Below are 27,701 nucleotides of genomic sequence, written 5' to 3'. Positions count from 1 at the left end.
CAGCCAGCATCCTATTGAATGGGGAAAAGTTGGAAGCATTTCCACTGAAATCTGGCACCAGGCAGGGATGCCCACTCTCACCACTGCTATTTAACATAGTTCTGGAAGTTTTAGCCAGAGCCATCAGACAAGAAAAAGAAATCAAAGGAATACAAATCAAGAAGGAAGAAGTCAAACTATCCCTCTTTGCAGACGATATGATTCTGTACTTAGAGGATCCAAAGAACTCTACTAAGAGACTATTGGAACTCATAGAGGAGTTTGGCAAAGTGGCAGGATATAAAATCAATGCACAAAAATCAACAGCCTTTGTATACACAAGTAATGCCATGACTGAGAAAGAACTGCTAAGATCAATCCCATTCACAATAGCTACAAAAACAATCAAATACCTTGGAATAAACTTAACCAAGGACGTTAAAGATCTCTACGATGAAAATTACAAAACCTTAAAGAAAGAAATAGAAGAGGATACCAAAAAATGGAAAAATCTTCCATGCTCATGGATTGGAAGAATCAACATCATCAAAATGTCCATTCTCCCAAAAGCAATTTATAGATTCAATGCAATCCCAATCAAGATAACAAAGACATTCTTCGCAGATCTAGAAAAAATGATGCTGAAATTCATATGGAGGCACAAGAGACCTCGAATAGCTAAAGCAATCTTGTACAACAAAAACAAAGCCGGAGGCATCACAATACCAGACTTCAGGACATACTACAGGGCTGTTGTAATCAAAACAGAATGGTACTGGTACAGAAACAGATGGATAGACCAATGGAACAGAATTGAAACACCAGAAATCAATCCAAACATCTACAGCCAACTTATATTTGATCAAGGATCTAAAACTAATTCCTGGAGCAAGGACAGTCTATTCAATAAATGGTGCTGTGAAAACTGGATTTCCACGTGCAGAAGCATGAAGCAAGACCCCTACCTTACACCTTACACAAAAATCCACTCAACATGGATTAAAGACCTAAATCTACGACCTGACACCATCAAGTTATTAGAGAACATTGGAGAAACACATCAAGATATTGGCACAGGCAAAGAATTTCTGGAAAAGACCCGGGAGGCACAGGCAGTCAAAGCCAAAATCAACTATTGGGATTGCATCAAATTGAGAAGCTTCTGTACTGCAAAAGAAACAGTCAGGAGAGTGAAGAGACAACCAACAGAATGGGAAAAAATATTTGCAAACTATGCAACAGATAAAGGGTTAATAACCAGAATCTACAAAGAGATCAAGAAACTCCACAAAAACAAAACCAACAACCCACTTAAGAGATGGGCCAAGGACTTCAATAGACATTTTTCAAAAGAGGAAATCCAAATGGCCAACAGGCACATGAAAAAATGTTGAAGGTCACTAACAATCAGGGAAATGCAAATCAAAAGCACAATGAGGTTTCACCTCACCCCGGTTAGAATGGCTCACATACAGAAATCTACCAACAACAGATGCTGGCGAGGATGTGGGGAAAAAGGGACACTAACCCACTGTTGGTGGGAATGCAAACTGGTCAAGCCACTATGGAAGTCAGTCTGGAGATTCCTCAGAAACCTGAAGATAACCCTACCGTTCGACCCAGCCATCCCACTCCTTGGAATTTACCCAAAGGAATTTAAATTGGCAAACAAAAAAGCAGTCTGCAGCCTAATGTTTATTGCAGCACAATTCACAATAGCCAAGACCTGGAACCAACCTAAATGCCCATCAATGGTAGACTGGATAAAGAAATTATGGGATATGTATTCTTTAGAATACTATACCGCAGTAAGAAACAACGAAATCCAGTCATTTGCAACAAAATGGAGGAATCTGGAACACATCATGCTGAGTGAAGTAAGCCAGTCCCAAAGGGACAAATACCATATGTTCTCCCTGATCGGTGACAACTGACTGAACACCAAAAAGGAAACCTCCTGAAGTGAAATGGACATTATGAGAAATGGTGACTTGATCAGCATAGCCCTGACTGCTAATGGACAACTTAATACATTATCCCTCATAGTATTTTTTTTTGTCTGTTCTACTTAATATGACTGGTTTAATTCTGTAATTATCACACAGTTATTCTTAAGTGTTGAAAATTAACTGAAATGTGATCCCTGTTAAACATAAAAGTGGGAATAAGAGAGGGAAGAGATGTATAATTTGGGGCATGCTCGGGCTGACTTGCCCCAATTGGTAGAGTTGGAAACATACCAGGGGATTCCAATTCAATCCCTTCAAGGTGGCATGTACCAATGCCATCTCACTATTCCAAGTGATCAATTTCAGTTCACAATTGATCATAATGAAAGGACTAAGAGTCAAAGGGAGCACATAAACAAGTCTAGTACCTGCTAACACTAACCGATAGAATAAATAAAGGGGAGAGTGATCCAACATGGGAAGTGAGATACTCAGCAGACTCATAGAATGGCGGATGTCCTAAATAGCACTCTGGCCTCAGAATCAGCCCTAAAGGCACTCGGATCTGGCTGAAAAGCCCATGAGAGTATTTCAGGCATGGAAAGCCAAGGCACTCTGGCAAAAAGATCTCTGTGAGTGAGATCCCAGTGGAAAGAACAGGTCTTCAAAGAGGGAGGTGCCTTTCTCTGAAGGGAGGAGAGAACCTCCACTTTGACTATGACCGTGTCTAAACAAGATGAGTCGGAGAACTCAAGGGGCTTCCATAGCCTTGGAAACTCATGACTGGTGCATAGGGAGATTATTGATGCCATAAACAGGAGTGTCAATTTGTAAAGTCAACAACAGGAGTCACTGTGCACTTACTCCTCATGTAGGATCTCTGTCCTTAATGTGCTGTACACTGAGGCTTAATGCTATAACGAGTACTCAAACAGTATATTTCACTTTGTGTTTCTATGGGGGTGCAAACGATTGAAATCTTTACTTAATGCATACTAAACTGATCTTCTGTAAAAAAAAAAAAAAAAAGAAACTATCAATTCCCAACTTGACTCTCACTGGGATTAAACATGACAATAGGTCTGATCTGATTTCATCATCATTTAAAAAAAATCATCTATTATTTTTCACTTTATGTTTCTGTGTGGGAACAAACTGTTGAAATCCTTACTTAAGGTATACTAAGCTGATCTTCTGTATATTAAGATAATCGAAAATGAATCTTGATGTGAATGGAAGGGGAGAGGGAGTGGGAAAGGGGAGGGTTGTGGGTGGGAGGGACGGTATGGGGGGGAAAGCCATTGTAACCCATGAGTCGTACTTTGAAAATTTATATTCATTAAATAAAAGATAAAAAAAAAAGAATTAACATAATAGGGGCCTTTGTTGTGGCATAGTGGATAAAGTCACCTCCTCCAGTGCTAGCATCCCATACAGGCTCTGGTTCATGTCCTGGCTGTGTTCCACTTCCCGTCCAGCTCCCTAATAGCCTGGAAAAAGCAGCATAAGATGGCCCAAGTGTTTGGGCCCCTGCCACCTCCATAGGACACCAGATAATGTTCCCGCTTCTGGGCTTCATTGCAGCCATCTGGGTAGTGAATGGATGGAAGAGCTCTCTTTCTCTCTCTCTCTCTCTCTCTCTCTCTCTCTCTCCCTCCCTTTCTTTATGTAACTCTTTTTAAATAAATAAATCTTTTTAAAAAGAAATAATGTGATAAAGACTAAAAAAAACAATTATGGCTAATATGTGACATTATTGCTTATATTAAAACTTCTACCAGGGCCAGCGCTGGGGCGTAGCAGGTAAAGCTGCTTCCTGCAGTGCTGGCATCCCCTATGGGTGCTGGTTTGAGACCTGGCTGCTCCACTTCCAATCCAGCTCTCTGCTATGGCCTGGGAAAGCAGTAGAAGATGGCCCAAGTCCTTGGGTCCCTGCACCCACGTGGGAAACCTGGAAGAGGCTCCTGGCACCTAGCTTTGATCAGTGCAGCTTCCGCTGTTGCAGCCAATTGGGGAGTGAACCAGTGGATGGAAGACATCACACACTCTCTCTCTCTCTGCTTCTCTGTCTGTGTAACTCTGACTTTCAAGTAAAATAAATAAATCTTTAAAAAAAAAAACTTCTACCAAGAATACTGTACCCAGCAAAGCTTTCATGTAGATGTGAAGGAAAGATAAAGATATTTTCAGACAAATAAAAGCTATCAGCAGATCTGTATGACAAGTGCTAAAGGAAATTCTCTAATCTGAGAGAAAGAGATACTAACAAAACAATCAACTGAGTGGAGACATAACCTACAGAATGGGAGAAAATATTTGCAAGTTACACATCTAATTAGAGGTTAGTAACTAGAATATATAAAGAACTCAAACAAATCAATACTGAAAATACCCCATTAAAAATAAACAGTAGATATAAACAGCATTTCTCAAAGGAAGACATACAAATGGCTAACAGGAACATGGAAAGATGCTCAGTATCATGGATCATCAGGGGAATGCAACTTAAAATCAATGAGTTATCTTCTCATGCTAGTGAGATTGGCTGTTACACACACATACACACACACACACACACACAGAAAACAAAGCAAAACAAAAAAACAAGTTAAAAGGCCTGCTAGGATGTGTTATCACTGTTGGTGATAACATCAATTATTACAGACATTATGGAAAATAGTATGTAGGCACTTCAAAAAATTAAAAATAGAACAATCATGTGATCCAACAATACCAATGCTGGGTTTATATAAATGAAATCAGTATGCCCGGGAAACATATACACTCCCATGTTTATTGCAGCACTATTAACCTCACCCAAGAAATGGAAACAACCTAAGCTTATGTGACTTGATAAACAGGGAAAGTAAGTATGGCATATATACATAATGGAATAGTATTCAGACTTTAAAAAGAATGAAATCCAGTCATTTGTAACAAGACGGGTGAAACTGGAGGTCATTATACTAAGGGAAATCAGCCAGGTACAGAAAGACAAATAATGTACAATCTCATTTACATGTATAATCTAATAAATTGACCTCATAGAAGTTGAAAGTCATAGGGCCGGCGCTGAGGCATAGCAGGTAAAGCTGCCACCTGCAGTGCCGGCATCCCATATGGGCTCCAGTTCACGTCCTGGCTGCTCCACTTGCGATCCAGCTCTCTGCTATGGCCTGGGATAGCAGTGGAGGATGGCCCAAGTCATTGAGCCCCCGCACCTGCATGGCAGACCCAGAGGAAACTCCAGACTTCTGGCTTTGGATCAGCACAGCTCCGGCTATGGTGGCCAGCGTGGAGTGAACCAGCGGATGGGAGACCTCTCTCTCTCCTTTCTCTGTTTTATAACTCTGACTTTCAAATAAATAAATAAAATAAATCTTTTTTAAAAAAGAACCTGAAACTCAAATAGTGGTAACCAGATGCTGAGGAGAGTAGGGGGCTGAAGGGAAGGGGGAAAGGATGGACAATGGGTACTAAGCTATGGTTGGATAAAACAAATAGTTTCTGGGGTTCTATTGCACAGTACATTAACTTCAAATAGCAATAAAATATTTTAAAGCCTAAAAAAAGAGGTTTTGTATATTTTCATGCTAAAGACATGATGTTGAAGGAGATAAATGTTTATTCTGATTTTAACATTACACAACATTTACATGATGGAAACATCATGACACCCCAAAAATCTGTATAGCTTAATTCAAAAAGAATGGAGACATATAAATATAAATATATGGAGATATATAAATATAAATAAATGGAGACATATAAATATAAAATCAAAAAGTAAATTCATGCAAATGTGGTCACTTGGCTTACAGCAAGGAATGCCAGTGCCTTGCAGTTAAAAAAGATAATTTTTTTCAGTGAGTAATAGTGGACCAGTTGGGTAGGCATATGGCAAAAAAATTGTTATCCAATGTTTCCTAACACTATACTCCCAAATTACAAATGCATTATAAACCATAAAATATAAAGGAATAAAGTTTTTAGACATATAAGATATCTTCATGACCATTAATTGACAAATATTGGACAAAGACTCATACTATGCACTAACTTCTTTGAAATCAAGAAGTTCTAGGCTCTTGTGGATGGGCTAGTGGTTAAACATTGAGTGAGATGCCCACATCCCATGTTGGAGTGCCTTGGGTTGATATTGAGCTGCAGCTCTTGACTCCAGTTACCTACTGACGCAGAACACGGGAGGCAGTGATGATGGTTTAAGCAACTGGGCTCCTGCCACCCACGTGGAAGACCTGCATTGAGTCCTTAGTTCCTGGCTTTGGCCTGGCCTAACATTGGCTGTTTCAGGCATTTACAGACCAGCAAATGGAATCTTCCTCCCCCTCAGTCTCTCCTGACTGCCTATCAAATAAATGAGTACATAATTTTTAAAAAGGAAAGAAATTCTGCTTGTGCCATTTAGCAGCAGTGTCACTAAAAGACATTATCAGTTGAATGAAAAGGTAATTCACAGAATGATAGTTCCTATTCTTACACTTAAAAATTCAGCATATAAACAAACTCCTACAATTCAGTTAAATATAACAATAGCTATATATTTTTAACTTTTTATTTTTATATTTTAATTTTATTAATTTTGAACTTTTTATATTTACATAACAGCTAAATATAAATATAAAAATAATATACAAACTACAGAAGTTATTATAAAAAACTAATAGATACATATAAAAGTACTAAAACTCATCAGTAATTAGAAAGATACTTATCAAAACCACTGTCTTTTACCAGTACACAAACTTCAATTCAGTCAAAAACTTTATAAAATATAAATTGATGCTAACAATTTGGAAAATGTTTGTGAAGCAGAATTTAAATTCTAGAATTCAACAGTTCCACATCTATGTATATGCTCAACAAAAGTAAGTATATAGGTGCAACAACAACAACAAAAAATACACAGGGTGGCATTGTGGTCTAGTGGATAAAGGTGCTGCCTGCAATGCTGGCATCCCATATGGGCACCAGTTCATGTCCTGGCTACTCCACTTCCAATCCAGCTCCCTGCTAGTGACCTGTAGAAAGCAGCAGAAGATGGCCTGGGTGCTTGGACCACTGCTACCCATGTGGGAGAACTGGAAGAAGCATTTGTCTCCTGGCTTCAGTCTGACCCAGCATCTGCCATTGCATCCATCTGGGGAGTGAACCAAAGGATGAAATATCTCTCTCTCTATCTCTCTCTCTGCCCCTTTTCTGTAACACTTTCAACTAAATAACTAAATCTTTAAACACACACACACACACACACACACACAGAATTTGTAAGAGAATGACTCATTCTAGACAATCAGTAATTGCTTCTACATGAACTGCCACCATATCTTCAATATTCCCTTGTTTCTAGGTGAATACATGTTATTGCCCAAACTCAGTCAAGTGACACTGAGAGAAGGCACAATAAGTAATTATGCTGAGAAAATAAGTGTCAACCAAGAGTTTTGGTCACCTCTTTATAGCTCATGGAGTTTTAATACTGTCATGCAAAGATAATTTTCTTAATTTACATTTGCATATTTCTTTGCAAAGGTATCAGCAAAGGGTTGATCATAAGATTTTTACTATGAATTATAGTATTGATATCAACTATATCTATATTAACTAATTTGCTAGCTTTAAAATGATCCCAAATAGCATTTATTTGCAGAATCTGTGCTTCTTTTTTTTCACTGGAAACACAAAGTGACCAAATGGGTCCCATCTCATAATCATTGGTGACTTATTCTAGAACCAACACAGATTGCTACCAGTTGGAACTCATTAACCAGAAATAGTTACATGCTTTCAGCCAAAACTGACACAGCTGCTCACCCACATGCCTCTGACTTCCGTTTTGATTTCTTGTATATTGAAATGTTGTGGGAAAGCATCATTTTTTAAAAATAATTTAATTTAATTTAGTCTGATTATAGTGAGAACACCTAACATGCAATCTACTCTTGTAACAATGTTTCAAGTGTATCACACATTATTGTTGACAACAGGTACAATGTGGTACAGCAGATATCTAGAACCTACTCGTCTTGCTTGGGCGAAACTTGAAATTGTGTACTTTATTTAAATTTATTAATATGTAGAAATTGTGGGTAATATGTTCTTTATGCAAGTTAAATCTATAATAAACTTACATATATACATGTGCACATCAGGACCTGGAGTGTCCTAAGCACAAAATTTAAGGAGGCAGTGACACTCGGTCATGTAAGCAGCTCACACAAGTGTCTGTCCTGATGTGCTTACAGTCCCCCTCACCCCACTATGGAGGATCAGCTATTAAATATTTACCAGCATACATCTACTTTCAAATAAATACTACTATCCTTTGTGACAGAGACTATGCCATGAAAGTGTCAGTAAAAATCTCTTGGCTTGTAAGTGCGCATCCCCTCTTCTGTTTTTTATCCAAGTCTATATGAGATATGAGATGTTTGATAATTGTAAACTTGAGACTGGACATCTGTATAAGTGGAAGGGTGCAGAATGTCACTTCAAGTAAGATGACAAAAGCAACTTTGAATGAAGTGCAAGATCTGAGAAAACCTGGCAGGTTCTGAAATAAATTCCCCAGAGAGAAGGAATAGAAATCAGACAGAATGTATCAGGAAAAAGATATGTGATATTAGATAAGGCAAGACTGTAAAGCCAGGTCAAAAATAGAATAGGACTTCAGGGAGGAAAAGTGGAAATCCTCCTCTTTGTCCATTGGGAGAACAGAACGAATCCCTCAGAAACTGAGGGAAAAGATCAGGGGAAAGATCCTATTGACCAAAATGCTACTTCTCATTGATGGAAGATAAAAATGTAAACACAAAAATGTGTCTACTCTGTTTGCAGCTAAGAAATCTGCCTAGGCCACATGCCCTTCCATCCACAGCTTTAGCTGAGGGAGGATTTCCACAGTCAGCGTCTGAATGTAACTTCAGCCTGCGGTGCTAACTGGGGTCTGAGCACCTGCTGGATTCTGAGAAGGAAAACCACATTGCCTCACTCCCCTGCCCCACCCACACAGAGCACTGAACTTGGCTATGAAATGTTACACAACAAATCTGTGCACACTGCTACCAGAAGTGATCAGAGTCAGAGCCATGGCAACTTATGGGGCAGAGTGCATCCTGAAACTGTGGGAGTTTAAGGGCATTAGCCTCAGAGCTGCTCTCACTCCATATGAGACAGGATGGGGGTCCCTTAGCTTCTATGGGCTAACACAAGCAACAGCCTGTGAAAACTCTGCTCCCAGGAGCAGGTATTTTGGGGCAGCAGGTTAAGCCACTGTCTGCAATGCCACCATTTGATATGGATGCCAGTTCAAGCCCTGGCTGCTCCACTTCAGATCCATATATCCTTGCTAATGTGCCTGGAAAAGCAGGGGAGGAAGGCCCAAATCCTCGGGCCCCTGCACCCACATGGAAGATCAGGATGAAGCTCTAGGATCTTGGTTTTGGCCTGCCCCAGCCCCAGTCATTGTGGCCATCTGGGAGTGATCCAGCAGATGGAGGATCTCTCTCTCTCTCTCTCTCTCTCTCTGTTTCTCTCTTCCTGTCTCTCTCCTTCCCTCCCTCTATCTCTGTGTAATTCTTTCCTTCAAATAAATAATAATATATTTTTAAAATCTGATCCCACACTGGGAGATATGGGTAATGACCTCACTGTATCCTGCAATACCAGGAATGTAACAATGAGTTCTAATTTCAAATATACTGGAAATCTCCTGGTTGAACTAGGGAAGAAGTTACCTGCATTCAACTGCTATAAACCTATAACTGCCCAAGGAAAATCTGCTATATACATTATAGTCACCCTATCAGACTAGAGCAGGGTTCAGTTCACATTCCCCATTCCCTGGACTAGAGCTATTGGTGTTATGAGCTACATCACTAGCTGCATTCTCCTAGCAAGGCCTGAGGAAGTTACATCACACAGTCCTAGAATCACAACAATTGCCAGTGGGACAAGAGGACAGTCCCCTTTGTCTCCCTTAATACCAGCAACAAGACTCTGGCTATCACAATCCTCAGTGTAATTAATCCCAAACTCTCTGTGGACTGAGATACACACCCCAGGATACCCACATTCTTCTCAAAGTCACACTTCTAGCTCCATGAAATGCAACAGACTAGATCACTGTGTCACTTGTAGACACCACTGACATGTCATGATTAAAGCAAAATAAATCACTCGAAGGCTGCACATTTGGGCTCACCTAGAACCAAAGCCAAAGAAACAAATCAAGTAAAATCCTGCATTTTTTTCTGAACTATAAATTCTTTTCCAAGAAAACCTCTCCCATAAAGAAAAAGGAGCTATTATACCAGATGCAGAGCCATCAATGTAGAGACACAGGAAACATGAAAAAGCAATACAGCATGATACCTGCAAAAGCTGAACTGAAGGAAGTCTATGAAATGCTAGAAGTAGGTTGAAAATAATGATTGTGGCTGGCGCCGCAGCTCAATAGGCTAATCCTCCGCCTTGCGGCGCTGGCATACCGGGTTCTAGTCCCGGTTGGGGTGCCGGATTCTGTCCCGGTAGCCCTCTTCCAGGCCAGCTCTCTGCTATGGCCAGGGAGTGCAGTGGAGGATGACTCAAGTACTTGGGCCCTGCACCCCATGGGAGACCAGGAGAAGCACCTGGCTCCTGGCTTTGGATCAGCGTGATGCCCCAGCTGCAGCGCGCCAGCCGTGGTGGCCATTGGAGGGTGAACCAACGGCAAAAGGAAGACCTTTCTCTCTGTCTCTCTCTCTCACTGTCCACTCTCCCTGTCAAAAAAAAAAAAAAAAAGAAAATAATGATTGTCAGGAAACTCAAAGCAATGCAACAGAATAGAAAATGATCCAACATGGGAAGTGAGATACACAGCAGACCCATAGAATGGCAGATGTCCTAAACAGCACTCTGGCCTCAGAATCAGCCCTTAAGGCATGCGGACCCAGCTGAAAAGCTCATGAGAGTATTTCAGGCATGGAAAGCCAAGACACTCTGGGGAAAAAAAAAAAAAAAAAAAAACCCTAAATGAAAGATCTCCACGAGTGAGATCCCAGTGGAAAGAGTGGGTCATCAAAGGATGAGGTACCTTTCTCTGAAGGGAGGAGAGAACTTCCACTTTGACCATGGCCTTGTCTAAATATGATCAGAGTCAGTGAACTCAGGGGGCTTCCATAGCCTTGGCAGCTCATGACAAGAGCCTAGGGTGATTACTGAGGCCATAAACAAGAGTGTCAATTTGTTAAGTCAACAAAAGGAGTCACTGTGCACTTACTCCTCATGTAGGATCTTTGTCCTTAGTGTGCTGTACATTGAGATTTAATGCTATAACGAGTACTCAAACAGTATTTTTCACTTAATGTTTCTGTGTGGCAGCAAACTGTTGAAATCTTTACTTAATGTATGCTAAACTGATCTGTATATAAAGAGAATCGAAAATGAATCATGATGTGAATGTAAGGGGAGAGGGAGTGGGAAAGGGGAGGGTTGCGGGTGGGAGGGACGTTATGGGGGGGAAGCCATTGTAATCCATAAGCTGTACTTTGGAAATTTATATTCATTAAATAAAAGTTTAAAAAAAAGAAAAAAATAATGAATGACATACATACAATGAATGACATGAATGAAAATATTACTAAGGAAATAGAAATCATTAAGTAAAATGAAATAGAAATTTTGGAGTTAAAATCTTCAATCAGTAAAACAGAAAATACAATTGAGAGCTTCAACAGCAGAATAGACCAATTAGAGGAAAGCATTTCTGACTTTGAGAAGACTTTTGAAATAATCCAATATGACGAAAATAGACATAAGAATTAAAAAGAATGAAGAAGAGGCTGGCGCTGCTGCATAGCAGATAAAGCCCTGCTTGCAGTGCTGGCATCCCATATGGGCACTTGTTTGAGACCTGGCTGCTCCACTTCCAATCCAGCTCTCTGCTATGGCCTGGGAAAGCAGTAGAAGATGGCCCAAGTCCTTGGGCCCTTGTACCCACGTGGGAGACCCAGAAGAAGCTGCTTACTCCTGGCTTCGGATTGGCGCAGCTCCAGCTGTTGCAGCCAATTGGGGAGTGAACCAGCAGATGGAAGACCTCTTCTCTCTCTCTCTCTCTCTGCCTCTCCTTCTCTCTCTGTGTAACTCTGACTTTCAAGTAAATAAATAAATCTTAAAAAAAAGAATGAAGAAGATCTATGTGAAATTTGGGATACCATTAAATGACCAAATAATTATCTACAGGTATTCCTGAAGGAGAAGAGAAGGATAAAGGCATTGAGAACTTGTTAAATGAACTAATGGTTGAAAATTTTCCAGGTCTTCAAAGAGATATGAACATCCAGAAACAGGAAGCTCAAAAGACCCCAAGGAGAATCAACCAAAAAAGATTTCTCCAAGGCATATTGTAGTCAAATTGTCAAAAGTTAAGTACAAGGGGGAGAATTCTAAAGTAAGAGAATCATCAAGTCCATATTTAGAAAACCAATAAGGCTAACATCAGATTACCCAGCAGAAATCCTATGGGCCTGAAGAGAATGGGATGATATATTCAATGTTTTAAAATAATATTATATCCAGGCTGGCATCACAGTTCACTAGGCTAATCGTCCGAATGCGACACCAGCACCTGGGTTCTAGTCCCGGCCGGGGCGCCGGATCCTCTCCCAGCTGCTCCTCTTCCAGTCCAGCTCTCTGCTGTGGCCCGGGAGTGCAGTGGAGGATGGCCCAAGTGCTTGGGCCCTGCACCACATGGGAGACCAGGAGAAGCACCTGGCTCCTGCCTTCGGATCAGCGCAGTGCGCCGGCCGTGGCAGCCATCTCAGGGGTGAACCAACGGCAAAGGAAGACCTTTCTCTCTGTCTCTCTCTCTCTCACTGTCCACTCTGCCTGTCAAAAAAAAAAAAAAAAAAAAAAAAAAACTAACTCTCAAAGTAAATGGATTAAATTCAACAGCCGAAAGACTTAGATTGGTTGAATGGATAAAAAAACAATACCTCAGTATATGCTGCCAACAAGAAACTCACTTCACAGATAAAGATACATGTAGACTAAAAGTGACAAACTAGAATGGAAACCAAAAATGAGCAACAGTAGTTACCCTTGTATCAGATAAAACAAACTTTAAGTCAAAAACTGCAAAAAGAAACAAGACCTTATATTTTGATAAAAGGTTTATTTCAGCAAGAAGATGTAACAATCATAAATATATGTGTATCCAACACAAAATCACATACATGTACCCAACACAAAATCACACACACACACACACATAATATTTTTAAACTGAAAAGGAGACAAGACTTCAATACAATAATGGTAGTTGATTTCAACATTACACTCTTAACAATGGACAGATCATCCACACAGAAAATGAATGAAGGTACATCAGAACTGAAACATACTACTGAGCATATGGACCTAACAGACATTTACAGGACATTGCATTGAACAGCTATAGAATACACAATCTTCTAATCAGCAATGAAACATTTTCTAGAACAGAACACATATTGGGCCACAAATCAGGTGTCAGGAAATAAAAAGATTGAAATCATACAATATATCTTCTCAGACTCATAAATACTTGGAAAATAAATAACATGCCACTGAATGATCAATGGGTCATGGAAGAAATTAAAAAGGAAATCAAAAGCTTTTTTAAAATAAATGAAAATACAACATATCAAAACCTGTGGGGAACAGTGAAAGCAGTATTTAGAAGGAAGAATATAGTGTAAGTGCCTACATTTAAAAAAGAGAAATATAGCAAATAAATTATCTAATTATGCATCTCAAAGAGATAGAAAAATAAGAATAAACCAAGCCCCAAATCAGAAAGAGGAGGCAAGAAATAATAAGAATCAGAGCAGAGGCCGGCGCCGCGGATCACTAGGCTAATCCTCCGCCTAGCGGCGCCGGCACACCGGGTTCTAGTCCCGGTCGGGGCGCCGGATTCTGTCCCGGTTGCCCCTCTTCCAGGCCAGCTCTCTGCTGTGGCCAGGGAGTGCAGTGGAGGATGGCCCAAGTGCTTGGGCCCTGCAACCCATGGGAGACCAGGAGAAGCACCTGGCTCCTGGCTCCTGCCATCGGATCAGCGTGGTGCGCCGGCCGCAGCGCACCCGCCGCGGCGGCCATTGGAGGGTGAACCAACGGCAAAGGAAGACCTTTCTCTCTGTCTCTCTCTCTCTCACTGTCCACTCTGCCTGTCAAAAAATAAAAAAATAAAAAAATAAAAAAAAAGAATCAGAGCAGAAACAAATGAAATTAAACTAAAAAACTCAACAAAATAAAGAGTTGATTTTTAGAAAATAAGATAAACAAAATAGATGAATGTTTAGCCAGACCAACAAAAATAAATAACTCAACTAAAAATCAGAGATGAAAAATGAGACAATATTACCAATTCCATTGAAATATAAAGTATCATAAGAAACTGGAAATCCAAAAAAAAAAGGATAAATTCTTGGATACATATAACAATATTAAATCACAAGATATAGACAATTTAAATAGACTCATCATAAGAAATGAAACTAAATATCTTCCAAAAAGTGAAAGTGCAAGACCTGATGGCTTTACTACTGAATTCTACAAAACATTCAAAGAGGAAGTAAATCCAATATTTTCAAACTATCCCAAAATATTGAACAGGCTGGAACTCCACAAAATTTTTTATGAGGACAGCATCACTCATACCAAAACCAAAGACACAACACAAAAAGAAAACTATAGACCTATATCCTTGATTCAAATACATGCAACGAGTCTTAACAAAACACTAGAAAACTGACTCCAAAACCACATCAATAAGATCATACATCAGAATCAAGTGGGATTTATCCAAGAGATCCAAGGATGGTTCAACATTTGCAATAATAAACACCATAAATTACATCAACAGAATGAAAAATCAAAAAGCATATTGTCATCTCAATAGATGTGGAAAGACAGTCTGATAAGATTCAATACCCCTTTGTGATACAAATGCTCTGCAAATTAGGTGTAGAAGATACATACCTCAAATCTGTGAAGGAGATATATCACAAATCAACAGTCAATATCATATTGAATGGGGCAAAGTTGAAAGCACTTCCCCTCAGTTCTGGAACAAGACAAGGATGTACACTCTCACCACTCTCATTCAACATAGTACTGAAAGTATTAACAAGAGCAATTAGGGAGAAGAAAGAAATAAAAGGCATTAAAATTGGAAAAAAGAAATTAAAAATATCTGTTTTTGCAGATAACGTGATGCTATACATGGAAAACCCTAAATAGCTATTAGAACTGATGGATAAATTCAATAAACTTGCATGTTACAAAATTAACATACAAAATACAGTGGATTTTTAAAATGCTAATCATGAATTCACTGAAAGAGAAATCAGGGAAAAAATGCCATTCACAAAAGCCACAAATATACCAAATATTAAGTAATAACTCTAACCAAAGAAGTGAAATATCTCTACAATGAAAATTATAACATTGATGAAAGAAATCAGCAAGAACACACACGTACACACAAATTGAAAGATTTGTGCTCACAGATTGGGGAAGAATCAATATTTAAATGTCTATACTGGGCCGGCGCCGTGGCTCAATAGGCTAATCCTCCACCTTGCGGCGCCGGCACACCGGGTTCTAGTCCCGGTCAGGGCGCCGGATTCTGTCCCGGTTGCCCCTCTTCCAGGCCAGCTCTCTGCCATGGCCAGGGAGTGCAGTGGAGGATGGCCCAGGTGCTTGGGCCCTGCACCCCATGGGAGACCAGGAAAAGCACCTGGATCCTGGCTCCTGCCATTGGATCAGCGCGGTGCGCCGGCTGCAGCGGCGGCCATTGGAGGGTGAACCAACGGCAAAAGGAAGACCTTTCTCTCTGTCTCTCTCTCTCACTGTCCACTCTGCCTGTCAAAAAAAAAAAAAAAAAAAAAGTCTATACTGCCTAAAGCAATCTACACATTCAATGGAATACCTACCAAAATACCAATAATGTTCTCTGCAGAATTAGAAAAAACAATCCTAAAATTCATATGGAATTACAAAAGACCCAGAATAATTAAAGCAATCTTGAGTGAAAAAAAAAAAGCTGAAACTATCATAATATCTGACTTAAAAGCATACTACAAAGCAATAGTAATTAAAACAGTGTGATACTGGCATAAAAACCAACACATAGATCATTGGAACTGAATAAACAGCCCAGAAATTAATCTACATACATACAACCAATTGATTTTTGACAAGTGTCCAGAACATACATTGTAGTAAGGATATCTTTCAATAAATGGTGTTAGTAAAACTGGATGTGCATATATGCAGAAGAATGAAATTAAATCCATACCTCCCACCATACAAAAAAATCAACTCAAGATGGATCAAAGAACTAAATTTAAGACCTGAAACCATGAAGTTGCCCAAAGAAAATGAAGGGCAAATACTCTAAAACATTGGTATAGGTGATGACATCTTAATAAGACCCCCAAAGAAATTGCAACTAAAGCAAAATTAAACAAGTGGGATTATTCAAACTCAGAAGCTTCTCCACAGTAAAGGAAATTATTGATAGAGTGAAGAAAAAATACAACAGAATGGGAAAAATGATTTCAAGCTACTGTCTTAAGAAGGATTAATTAATATCCAGATTATATCAGCGACTCAAAAAATCAACAACATAAAACAAACAATCCAGTTAAGAAATGAGCATAGGTTCTCAATAGACAGTTCTCAAAAGAGAAATACAAATGACCAACAAATAAATGAAAAAAAATGCTCAACATCAGTAGCCATCAAGGAAATGCAAATCAAAATCACACAGCACTCTGGCCTCAGAATCAGCCATTAAGGCATTCGGATCTGGCTAAAAAGCTCATGAGAGTATTTCAGGCATGGAAAGCCAAGACACTCTGGCAAAAAATAGAAAAAAACAAAAACTAAATGAAAGATCTCCGCGAGTGAGATCCCAGTAGAAAGAACGGGTCATCAAAGAAGGAGGTACCTTTCTCTGAAGGGAGGAGAGATCTTCCACTTTGACTATGACCTTGTCTAAATAAGATCGGAGTTGGCGAACTCAAAAGGCTTCCATAGCTTTGGCAACTCCTGACAAGAGCCTCGGATGATTACTGACACCATAAACAAGAGTGTCAATTGTTAAATCAACAACAGGAGTCACTGTGCACTTACTTCCCATGTAGGATCTCTGCCCTTAATGTGTTGTACTATGTAAATTAATGATATAACTAGTACTCAAACAGTACTTTATACTTTGTGTGTCTGTGTGGGTACAGTCTGTTGAAATCTTTGCTTAGTATATACTAAATTGATCTTCTGTATATAAAGATAATTGAAAATGAATCTTGATGTGAATGGGATGGAAGAGGGAGCAGGAGATAGGAGGGTTGCAGGTGGGAGCGAGGTTATGGGGGGGAAAAGCTACTGTAATCCAAAAGCTGTACTTTGAAAATTTATATTTATTAAATAAAAGTTAAAAAAATCACCTCACTTCTGTAAGAATGGCTATTATCCAAAAAAGAGTAACAAATATTTATAAGGACAAGGACAAAGAAGAATATTTATATATTGTTGATGGAAATGTAAATTAGTGCAGCCAATATGGAAAATAATATGCAGGTTTCTTCAAAAAATTAGATATACACTTGTCATGTGATCCTGAAATTCCAGTCCTGGGTATAGACCCAAAAGATATGAACACGTTGATCAAAGAGAAACTTGCACCACCATGTTTATAGAAACATTGTTCACAATAACCAAAATATGGAATCAACCAAATTTTACATCTTCAGTGTGGGGAGCAACTGGGACTAGACTGTTACTCGAATTAAGACTTATTTTATGCATCTGCTCTCCCACAATATGGCGCTGGGAGAGGAGGAAACAGCTTCTACACAGCTGCCTCCAGTTCAACCAATAAACAGCAGGACCTGCTCCTGATTGGAGGAGAGCAGCGTACTCGGTGTGTGGGTAGCAGAGTTGGGATTGGTGGAAGAGGACTATAAAGGAGGAGAGAGACAACATGCACCAGGAACATCTAAGGGGAACATCCGGATAACATCTGAGCAGCCCCCGAGAGAGCCAGCCGGCGGTGTGCCGCTCCCCCGCAGAAGTGGGGAAAGTGGCAGGAGGAACTGCCCTTCCACGGAGGTGGAAGGGTCGGTAGCCAACCCAGGAAGAACCAGCAGCAAACCCGGGAAGGGCCGAGCAGACAAAAGAACAGCGCAGGGTCCTGTGTCGTTCCTCCACAAAGAGGGGGAGTGACACTTCAGATGAATGGATAAAGAAAATACATGTATATATCTATATATAGTTATATGTGTATACACACAATAGAATATTACCTAGCTATAAAAAGAATGAAATTTTACCATTTGTATCAAAATGGATGCAATTGGAGCACATCATGCATACTGAAATAAGGCAAACACAGAAAAGTAACATGTTCTTGTTTATCTCTTGGATCTAAAATTTTTTTAAAAAATCAAAAAACAGAAGCATAAAAAAATGCCTGCTTGTATCAATTTTGCCTAAATACATTTTTGTCAAATCTTGTTTCATTTCTTTGTCAAACTATTGGTTAAGAATGTTATAGTACCGCCTGCAGCACCAGTACCCTGGGTTCTAGTCCTGGTTGGGGCGCTGGTTCTGTCCTGGCTCTCCTCTTCCAGTCCAGCTCTCTGCTGTAGCCTGGAAAAGCAGTGGAGTTTGGCCTAAGTGCTTGGGCTCCTGCACCCCCATGGGAGACCAGGAGGAAGCACCTGGCTCCTGGCTTCAGATCGGTGCAGCGCGCCGGCCATAGTGGCCATTTGGGGGGTGGGATTAACCAACGGAAGGAAGACCTTTCTCTCTTTCTCTCTCTCTCCCACTAACTCTGCCTGTCAAAAAAAAAAAAAAAAAAAAAAAAAAAGAATGTTATACTAACATAGTTTTAATTATCTGTGATTATTTAAAAATGTATATGGGTGAAATGGTCATTTTTACATTTAATTATTATTTATAATCCTTATCTATATTACAGCTGAATTAGGGTCCTTTTGCTTGTTGATCTCTTTCTTTAGTGGAGCATTAAGCCCTTGACTGTAACGCTGACTAAAAATATGTTATCTCAAAAACTAAAAAAGAAAAAAAAGAGACAAAGATGGAAGCAAGGAAAGAAGCAAGGGAGGAAGGGGGAAGGAAGGAAGGAAAAGGAGGAGGAGAGGAGGGAGACTGGGAGAAAATATGAGGGAAAGAGGGAATATCAATATATTCCTAAAATTGTATTTGTGAAATACATTGAATCTGCTCTCTTTGCATTAATATTACATTAATATGAAAAAATAAACTGCGAAAATGGTTGAACTAAACAGCTGGGCCTTGGGAGCCAAGATGGCGGAATAGTGAGGGCGCGCACCGATAGTCCGGGAAAATTTAGTTTAATAAAAGGGGAGTTACGGTAGCCTCAGAAAAAAGAACCAGGAAAATATTGCAGACAAAACTCTTCTGGATCCAGTGGGCGTGAATCGGAGGACCTACCGGGAGAACAAGGTCGCCCACCGCGCGCGAAAGCCGAACCGCAGGACCGAGCCGCGGGACTGAGCCGCGGAAGCCGAGCCGCGGGACTGAGCTGCGCAAGCTGCAGGGTCTGCGCGCAAGTGCTCGAAGGGGAGTGCAACAGCGGGGAGACTTGGGAAGTCCAGGGCTCCGAGTCCACACATCGGCGCTGGAAGGGGAGCAGACCTGCGTGGAGAGCGTGGGAGCCCACAGTTCGGGACATCAGCAGCAGACTCAACACACCAGCGCTGGAACGCGAGGTGAGCCGAACCTCAATAACCCGAGACACCGGCAGGCAAGCGGAGAGAGGAGACTAGAGGGAACGACCCCCGGGGCGGGGGGGACTTCACCAAGCTAACTGGAAGAGAGAGAGAGGAAAAAAAAAAAAGGTGACTGGTACGGACATGGGTTTCTCTCTCTCCGCTCACCTCTCAAGGGCGAGCAAGACAAAGAGCAGGCGCCATCTTGGACATACGTCATAAGCAGAGCGACCTCAGGTCTGCACCGGCCCTGAGCCTAGCAGTAAAACCTGACTCTGGGTGGGGCGAATTAACAGGAGATTAGGACTTAGTAAATTTATGGTGCTACTGAACTGAGACTGTGAAAAAAGAGACGGTGGGGGAGAGAACTCACGGAATTCACGTGAGCACTCTCCAGAGACGCTACAATTCCGTAACTTTGGCAACCCAGTGGGAGACTGAAGGAGAATTTGAGCCCACTCTAAGGGCCGAACAGATTCCCTGTGTGGTCCTTGGGAAAGAGCTTCTGATCTCTGGCTCCTGTGGGTATATCATTTGCCTGCTAACTACCTCCAACTTTGTTCAGCTGTGCAGAATAACTTCCCTGTTGAATCAAAAAAAAAAGAGAGAGAGAGAGAGAGAGAGAGGTTTACCACGCCTAACCTGGGAGTGTCACCTTTGGCACACCAAACAGAGCTCTCAGGCCACACCCATCTCAAGCCCTAAGGCTCCATCAAAAACAGATAGTCCACTTAATCTAGAGTCATAGTATAACAAGAAAAAGCACCACAGTGAAGAAACCAAATATCTCCAATATGCCAAATAACAAACGCAAAAACCAAGGTAATAAAAACAAGGAAGTCACCATGAAGCCCACAAATGAAAAAGACACCCCAATTCAAGATTATGAGGATGATGACATAGAAGAAATGCAAGAAGCAGATCTCAAAAAATTGATAAGAACATTAAGAAGTTCTCAAAAACAAATTCTTGAACTACAGAAATCCTTAATGGACAAGATAGAAAATCTCTCTCGTGAAAATGAAATATTAAGGAGGAATCAAAATGAAACGAAACAACTAGTACAACAGGAAACTGGGATAGTGACTGAAGTGAAGAATTCAATAGATCAAATGAAAAACACAATAGAGAGCCTTACAAACAGAATGGGAGAAGCAGAAGAGAGAATATCGGACTTAGAAGACAGAGAACAGGAAAGGATACAGTCAGACCAAAGAAAAGAAGAGGAAATTAGGAATCTAAAACATATTGTCGGGAATCTTCAGGATACTATTAAAAAACCCAACATTCGGGTTCTAGGAGTTCCTGAAGGCATGGAGAGGGAGAAAGGATTAGAAGGCCTTTTTAGTGAGATATTAGCAGAAAATTTCCCAGGTTTGGAGAAGGACAGAGAAATCCTAGTACAGGAAGCTCACAGAACCCCTAATAAACACGACCAAAAGAGACCCTCACCACGGCACGTTGTAATTAAACTCTCCACAGTGAAACATAAAGAAAAGATCCTAAAATGTGCAAGAGAGAAACGTCACATTACTCTCAGAGGATCTCCAATCAGACTCACAGCTGACTTCTCATCAGAAACTCTACAAGCTAGGAGGGAATGGCAAGATATAGCCCAGGTACTAAGAGAGAACAACTGCCAGCCCAGAATATTATATCCTGCAAAGCTATCATTTGTGAATGAAGGTGAAATAAAGACTTTTCTTAACAAACAGAAATTGAAAGAATTTGTTGCCACTCGTCCAGCCCTGCAAAAGATGCTTAAAGATGTGTTACACACAGAAACAAAGAAACACGGTCATCAATATGAAAGAAGGTAAAGGAAGGAAACCAAGGAAGGAAAGCTCACAGCAAAAGATCACAGGGAATTCAAAGCATATATTAGAACTTATCTTTGGCAAATGGCAGGGCAAAGTTACCACTTATCATTAGTCACATTGAACGTGAATGGCCTGAACTGTCCAGTTAAAAGACACCGTTTGGCTGACTGGGTTAAAAACAAAACCCATCTATTTGCTGCTTACAAGAAACACATCTTTCCAACAAAGATCCATACAGACTGAAAGTGAAAGGCTGGAAAAAGATATACCATGCCAACAGAAATGAAAAAAGAGCAGGCGTAGCCATCTTAATATCAGACACCATAAACTTTACCACAAAAACCATTAAGAGAGACAAAGAGGGACACTACATAATGATTAAGGGATCAATTCAACAGGAAGATATAACAATTATCAATGTATATGCACCTAACTACAGGGCACCGGTTTATCTAAAAGATTTGTTAACGGACTTAAAGGGAGACTTAGACCCCAATACAATAGTACTGGGGGACTTCAATACTCCACTCTCAGAAATAGACAGATCAACAGGACAGAAGATCAACAAGGATACAGTAGATTTAAATGACACTATAGCCCAAATGGATCTAACAGATATATACAGAACTTTCAATCCTACAGCTAAAGATTATACATTCTTCTCAGCAGTACATGGAACCTTCTCTAGGATTGACCACATACTAGGCCATAAAGCAAGTCTCAGCAAATTCAAAAGAATTAGAATCATACCATGCAGCTTCTCAGACCATAAAGGAATGAAGTTGGAAATGAACAACTCAGGAATCCCTAGAGCATACGCAAACACATGGAGATTGAACAACATGCTCCTGAATGAACAATGGGTCATAGAAGAAATCAAAAGAGAAATCAAAAACTTTCTGGAAGTAAATGAGGATAACAGCACAACATACCAAAACTTATGGGACGCAGCAAAAGCAGTGTTAAGAGGAAAGTTTATATCAATAGGTGCCTACATCAAGAAATTGGAAAGGCACCAAATAGATGAGCTTTCTATTCACCTCAAGGATCTAGAAAACCTACAGCAAACCAGACCCAAATCTAGTAGGAGAAGAGAAATAATTAAAATCAGAGAAGAAATCAACAGGATTGAATCAAGAAAAACATTACAAAAAATCAGCCAAACGAGGAGCTGGTTTTTTGAAAAAATAAACAAAATTGACACCCCATTGGCCCAACTAACTAAAAAAAGAAGAGAAAAGACCCAAATCAATAAAATCAGAGATGAAAAAGGAAATGTAACAACAGACACCACAGAAATAAAAAGAATCATCAGAAATTACTACAAGGACTTGTATGCCAGCAAACAGGGAAACCTATCAGAAATGGATAGATTCCTGGACACATGCAACCTACCTAAATTGAACCAGGAAGACATCGAAAACCTAAACAGACCCATAACTGAGACAGAAATTGAAACAGTAATAAAGGCCCTCCCAACAAAGAAAAGCCCAGGACCAGATGGATTCACTGCTGAATTCTACCAGACATTTAAAGAAGAACTAACTCCAATTCTTCTCAAACTATTCAGAACAATTGAAGAAGAGGGAATCCTCCCAAATTCTTTCTATGAAGCCAGCATCACCTTAATTCCTAAGCCGGGAAAAGATGCAGCACTGAAAGAGAATTACAGACCAATATCCCTGATGAACATAGATGCAAAAATCCTCAATAAAATTCTCGCCAATAGAATGCAACAACACATCAGAAAGATCATCCACCCAGACCAAGTGGGATTTATCCCTGGTATGCAGGGATGGTTTAATGTGCGCAAGACAATCAATGTGATACACCACATTAACAGACTGCAGAAGAAAAACCATATGATTCTCTCAATAGATGCCGAGAAAGCATTTGATAAAATACAACACCCGTTCATGATGAAAACTCTAAGCAAACTGGGTTTGGAAGGAACATTCCTCAATACAATCAAAGCAATCTATGAAAAACCCACAGCCAACATCCTATTGAATGGGGAAAAGTTGGAATCATTTCCACTGAGATCTGGCACCAGACAGGGATGCCCACTCTCTCCACTGCTATTCAATATAGTTCTGGAGGTTCTAGCCAGAGCTATTAGGCAAGAAAAAGAAATTAAAGGGATACAAATTGGGAAGGAAGAACTCAAACTATCCCTCTTTGCAGATGACATGATTCTTTATTTAGGGGACCCAAAGAACTCTACCAAGAGACTATTGGAACTCATAGAAGAGTTTGGCAAAGTAGCAGGGTATAAAATCAATGCACAAAAATCAACAGCCTTTGTATACACAGACAATGCCATGGCTGAGGAAGAACTTCTAAGATCAATCCCATTCACAATAGCTACAAAAACAATCAAATACCTTGGAATAAACTTAACCAAGGACATTAAAGATCTCTACGATGAAAATTACAAAACCTTAAAGAAAGAAATAGAAGAGGATACCAAGAAATGGAAAAATCTTCCATGCTCATGGATTGGAAGAATCAATATCATCAAAATGTCCATTCTCCCAAAAGCAATTTATAGATTCAATGCAATACCAATCAAGATACCAAAGACCTTCTTCTCAGATCTGGAAAAATTGGTGCTGAAATTTATATGGAGGCACAAGAGACCTCGAATAGCTAAAGCAATCTTGTACAACAAAAACAAAGCCGGAGGCATCACAATACCAGATTTCAGGACATACTACAGGGCAGTTGTAATCAAAACAGCATGGTACTGGTACAGAAACAGATGGATAGACCAATGGAACAGAATAGAAGCACCAGAAATCAACCCAAACATCTACAGCCAACTTATATTTGATCAAGGATCTAAAACTAATTCCTTGAGCAAGGACAGTCTATTCAATAAATGGTGCTGGGAAAATTGGATTTCCATGTGCAGAATCATGAAGCAAGACCCCTACCTTACACCTTACACAAAAATCCACTCAACATGGATTAAAGACCTAAATCTACGACCTGACACCATCAAGTTACTAGAGAACATTGGAGAAACCCTTCAAGATATTGGCACAGGCAAAGAGTTTCTGGAAAAGACCCGGGAGGCACAGGCAGTCAAAGCCAAAATTAACTATTGGGATTGCATCAAATTGAGAAGTTTCTGTACTGCAAAAGAAACAGTCAGGAGAGTGAAGAGACAACTGTCAGAATGGGAAAAAATATTTGCAAACTATGCAACAGATAAAGGGTTAATAACCAGAATCTACAAAGAGATCAAGAAACTCCACAAAAACAAAACCAACAACCCAATTAAGAGATGGGCCAAGGACCTCAATAGACATTTTTCAAAAGAGGAAATCCAAATGGCCAACAGGCACATGAAAAAATGTTCAAGGTCATTAGCAATCAGAGAAATGCAAATCAAAACCACAATGAGGTTCCACCTCACCCCGGTTAGAATGGCTCACATACAGAAATCTACCAACAACAGATGCTGGAGAGGATGTGGGGAAAAAGGGACACTAACCCACTGTTGGTGGGAATGCAAACTGGTCAAGCCACTATGGAAATCAGTCTGGAGATTCCTCAGAAACCTGAATATAACCCTACCGTTCGACCCAGCCATCCCACTCCTTGGAATTTACCCAAAGGAATTTAAATTGGCAAACAAAAAAGCGGTCTGCAGCCTAATGTTTATTGCAGCACAATTCACAATAGCTAAGACCTGGAACCAACCTAAATGCCCATCAACAGTAGACTGGATAAAGAAATTATGGGATATGTACTCTTTAGAATACTATACTGCAGTAAGAAACAACGAAATCCAGTCATTTGCAACAAAATGGAGGAATCTGGAACACATCATGCTGAGTGAAATAAGCCAGTCCCAAAGGGACAAATACCATATGTTCTCCCTGATCGGTGACAACTGACTGAACACCAAAAAGGAAACTTGTTGAAGTGAAAGGGACACTATGGGAAACGGTGACTTGATCAGCATAGCCCTGACTGTTAATGAACAACTTAATACATTATCCCTCTTAGTAGTTTTTTTGTCTGTTCTACTTAATATGACTGATTTAATTCTGTAATTAATACACAGTTATTCTTAAGTGTTGAAATTTAACTGAAATGTGATCCCTGTTAAACATAAGAGTAGGAATAAGAGAGGGAAGAGATATATAATTTGGGACATGCTCAAGCTGACTTGCCCCAAATGGTAGAGTTAGAAATATACCAGGGGACTCCAATTTAATCCCATCAAGGTGGCATGTACCAATGCCATCTCACTAGTCCAAGTGATCAATTTCAGTTCGCAATTGATCATAATGAAAGGACTAAGAGTCAAAGGGAGCACATAAACAAGTCTAGTACCTGCTAATACTAACCGATAGAATAAATAAAGGGGAGAGTGATCCAACATGGGAAGTGAGATACTCAGCAGACTCATAGAATGGCAGATGCCCTAAATAGCACTCTGGCCTCAGAATCAGCCCTAAAGGCATTCAGATCTGGCTGAAAAGCCCATGAGAGTATTTCAGGCATGGAAAGCCAAGACACTCTGGCAAAAGATTCTGTGAGTGAGATCTCAGTGGAAAGAACAGGTCTTCAAAGAAGGAGGTACCTTTCTCTGAAGGGAGGAGAGAACCTCCACTTTGACTATGACCGTGTCTAAACAAGATAAGAGTCGGAGAACTCAAGGGGCTTCCATAGCCTTGGAAACTCATGACTGGAGCATAGGGAGATTACTGATGCCATAGACAGGAGTGTCAATTGGTAAAGTCAACAACAGGAGTCACTGTGCACTTACTCCTCATGTAGGATCTCTGTCCTTAATGTGCTGTGCATTGAGATTTAATGCTATAATGAGTACTCAAATAATATATTTCACTTTGTGTTTCTATGGGGGTGCAAACTGTTGAAATCTTTACTTAATGCATACTAAACTGATCCTCTGTAAAAAAAAAAAAAAAAAAAAAAAAAAGAAAAGAAAAGAAAAGAAACTATCAACTCCCAACTTGACTCTCACTGGGATTAAACATGACAATAGGTCTGATCTGATTTCATCATCATTAAAAAAAATCATCTATTATTTTTCACTTTATGTTTCTGTGTGGGAGCAAACTGTTGAAATCCTTACTTAATGTATACTAAGCTGATCTTCTGTATATTAAGATAATCGAAAATGAATCTTGATGTGAATGGAAGGGGAGAGGGAGTGGGAAAGGGGAGGGTTGTGGGTGGGAGGGACGGTATGGGGGGGAAGCCATAGTAATCCATTATTCATACTTTGGAAACGTATATTCATTAAATAAAAGTTAAAAAAAAAACAAAAAAAAAAAAAACAAAAAAACAAAAAAAGAAAATGGTTGAACTTTTTTAAAAACATCTATACTCATCCATTCTCCTGCATTAAATATGTCTAATCTCAAACTCTATGTAAAACACCTCACAAGAAAACCACATTGTGTTTAAACATGCTTTATGGGTACTCAATTCAAAAAATCCCAATTTAAAACATATTTCATTATTTGAATTTCCATGTTTTGTTTTTACTTACAACATAATTAAATACACAATTAGGAAAATCATGTTTGAAAAAATTCTGATTCCTTTTCGTTATCCTATGTCAGGCTAAGTGAAGATCAGTGCTATCAGTAATAGCGTCTAATGCTTCCTCTGTTCCTTGCATTGGCAAGTGGATTTAAGTATCTAAAAGGTGTCTTTCAACAAATGAGGTGTTGGCTGTTCAGCTGTAATTCTCTTTTCCCTGGTGGCTACTTACCATCTGGCAGGCTCTACTGATGGTGTTGGCAAGGTTCATCTTTCTCAGAGTGGCTGGAAATGTACAGCCTGTTACTCAGTGACTGCCAGCAAATAAAGAACTTCTCTTGTTTCCTATTTGTCTTTAGTTGCCAAATGAACATGTTACTCTAATATCTAATAGCCTTTACCAGCTGCTAGATTCTGTTCTTTCCAGTTATGATTACTTGGACTTTCCAACTTCCATATTGTCTTGCCATTTTCAAAGCGGGGGCCCCAGAGACATTTCAAAAGAATCACAAAACTATTGCCTCAGAAACCTCACTAAGATAAAACTTCCATAGTCGAAGCAGTCAAATCCGCCATAGTCCAAAATCGCAATATCTTGACACAGCAACCTGTCACCTGAAGATTCT

General features: G+C 39.8%; 1 pseudogene; it reads right to left on the bottom strand.

The window, feature by feature from the left end:
• The window catches only part of LOC108177348 (ubiquitin-conjugating enzyme E2 variant 1 pseudogene), a 33,924-nt pseudogene extending 6,578 nt beyond the window's left edge, over positions 1–27,346 (bottom strand).
• Positions 27,347–27,701: the final 355 nt, after the last annotated feature.

The sequence above is a fragment of the Oryctolagus cuniculus genome, chromosome 5 (genome assembly GCF_964237555.1).
Source record: "Oryctolagus cuniculus chromosome 5, mOryCun1.1, whole genome shotgun sequence".
NCBI classification, from domain to species: domain Eukaryota; kingdom Metazoa; phylum Chordata; class Mammalia; order Lagomorpha; family Leporidae; genus Oryctolagus; species Oryctolagus cuniculus.
Note: the sequence above shows the minus strand (reverse complement) of the source record. Positions and strands in the feature narration are given on the sequence as shown.